We start from the raw sequence: 2,649 nt of genomic DNA, 5'->3' as shown, positions 1-2,649 counted from the left end.
TCAGAAATCTGACAAAAATTGGCACCATAATAGAAATCTTGACTGAAAGAGCAGAGATGCGTTCTCTGTTTTCATAAGTTGATATCCTTTTATGGATCTACCTTACTGTCCCAATGTCTACTGTGACTGCTGGGCGCAGCTTTTTGTGACTCCGACGGATGAAAACATCCCTACGATCATCCATGACTGAAAAGCATCTAAACCATCTATTCTTCTTCCACATTCATAAAAATCTGATGGATTCTATGGACCTCAAAAATGTTTTACACAACTTTTGTTTTGCCAGTAACAGATGTAATCAGTATTTTGGAAATGTGAAAAGCTAATGAAAATGATTCAATGAATAAAAAATAAAATTTCACAAAGTTTACATTTTTTGCTTAATAGATACTGTATTGCTTCTATCTGCTACAGCCTGTTGATGGTGTTTTGTAGGGTTTCTAAACATATATTTTTGATTTTATTTTTTATAAAACATTAGAAAAAATCATTTTATGCGGTAGCTCTCAGATGGGGACACGTTTACCCCCCTTCAAACTTCTTTATTGTTGTTTATTTTGCTGATGCCTTTTTCCAAGGAGATTTACAATTTAGGGTTACAATTGTTAAAATATGCATTCCAAGGACAGTTTGAGTATAATGTTACCGAATGGCAAGTTACAGGTCAATAACAATGGTGCAGTACTAATAGTGGAGCATACGCAGTAAAATGATAAATGCAAGTGAAAGACAATACATGAAGTGCAAAAATAAAATGCAGTCCTGACGTTTAGAACCACAGTTGTCTCTTTTTTTTTTCATTTGTTCGTGCTATAATGATACCTTACATTGTATAATGTGGCTACATTGTGTATTCTGGTTATTTAGGTTACAGCTGTATTCTGGGATGTTTAAGTCGTATTTTCATTCCTCCGCCACTTCGGCCTTACCCCCTGCCCACTTTTATAAAGGTTCCGATGCCAGCTGTTGTCCCCTTTTCTTACTCCCACCCTGAGATTGCTTTCAGAGCACCCAAGAGCCAAAATTAGCCAGTGACAAAGGAGAGCTGCAATTCCCTCCTCCCCTCCCTCTCTCCCTTCCTCCCTCCCATCTGTGTGAGTGACCCAGCCAGCAGCAGGAGAACCAGGAGCCAGACAAAAGGACTTGCTCTTCTTAGAGACATCATTTGTTCCAGTCTCAGATTTCCTCTGTTGAGTTCAGGGCCGGCTCTAACGTTTTTGCCATCCCAGGCAAAAAAGAAGAGTGCCGCCCTGCTGTACACTCCCCCCACATGCGCGAGCGCCGTGCAGCTGAACCCTCCCCCCCACCCAGCGCCGCCGAAATCTCCGCCCCCCAGCACCATGCCGCCCGAAGCCCCGCCCCCCCGAGTGCCACGCAAACCCCCGCAGCACCGTGCCACCCGAAGCCCCCGCCTCCCCTCCGAGTGCCGTACCAAGCCCCCGCCCCCGAGCGCCGCGCCGCCCGAAGCACCACCCCCCCCGAGCGCCGCGCCACGGAAACAAAAAAAAACTCTCCTCCAGCGCTGCCCCAAGGAACCAATAAAATAAAATAAATAAAAACCCGAGTGCCGCCCTGCCCCAAGGTGCCGCCCCAAGCACGTGCTTGGTCAGCTGGTGCCTGGAGCCGGCCCTGGTTGAGTTCCAGGAAGGGGGGTGAAGGCAGGGGAAGAGAGGGAGTGATAATAACACCACCTAGTGGGAAGGCTTTTTTCATAGAGTGACAAAGGCGCGTGAGCATCGTTATGGCCCATGTTACATATGGGGACACTGAGGCACAAGAAGGGGAAGTGTATGCAGAGAGCGGGAGGCTGACAGGGCAGCCGGCCGGATCGTGCCACTCGCACGGGGCTTTGACAGCCAGAGCTCCTTCTCCACTTCCCACTCCTCTCCCCTGCACCAGGTCACACAGGGAGCCAGTGGCAGAGTAGGGAAATGAACCCAGGAGTCCTGACTCCTAGTCCCTTATTGGAACTGCTAGTCTCTGAATATGCCGTGCTCCCAAAGCATCACATCTGTCCCAGAACCCATCCCGACAAAGAATGTAGCAACTGAGCAGTGTTCTTAGAGCCTGCAGCAAAAAACACAAGAGAGAGAGCCCTAGAGTAGCTAAAACAACGAGGAGTCCTTGTGGCACCTTAGAGACTAACAAATGTATTTGGGCATAAGCTTCCGTGGGCTATAACCCACTTAATCAGATGCATGGAGTGGAACATACAGTAGGGAGATATAAATACACCGCACATCAAAATATGTGAGTTGCCTTACCTAGTGGGGGGGGTCAGTGCTAACAAGGCCAATTCAATCAGGGTAGATGTGGCCCATTTTCAACAGTTGATAAAAAGGTGTGAGGGGAAATTATTTTTTGTAGTGACCCAGCCATTCCCAGTCCTTATTCAGGCCTAATTTGATGGTGTCAAGTTTGTAAATTAATTCCAGTTCTGCAGTTTCTCATTGAAGTCTGGTTTTGAAGTTTTGTTGTTGAAGAATGGCCACTTTTAAGTCTATAATTGAGTGTCCAGGGAGATTGAAGTGCTCTCCTACTGGTTTTTGAAAGTTTATGGCCAAATAAATTTGTTAGTCTCTAAGGTGCCATAAGGACTTATTGTTGTTTTTGCTGATACAGACGAACACGTCTACCACTCTGAAACCT

The sequence above is a fragment of the Chrysemys picta genome, chromosome 4 (genome assembly GCF_011386835.1).
Source record: "Chrysemys picta bellii isolate R12L10 chromosome 4, ASM1138683v2, whole genome shotgun sequence".
Lineage (NCBI taxonomy): Eukaryota > Metazoa > Chordata > Testudines > Emydidae > Chrysemys > Chrysemys picta.
The sequence above is the reverse complement of the archived record's forward strand: the minus strand, read 5'-3'. Positions refer to the sequence as shown.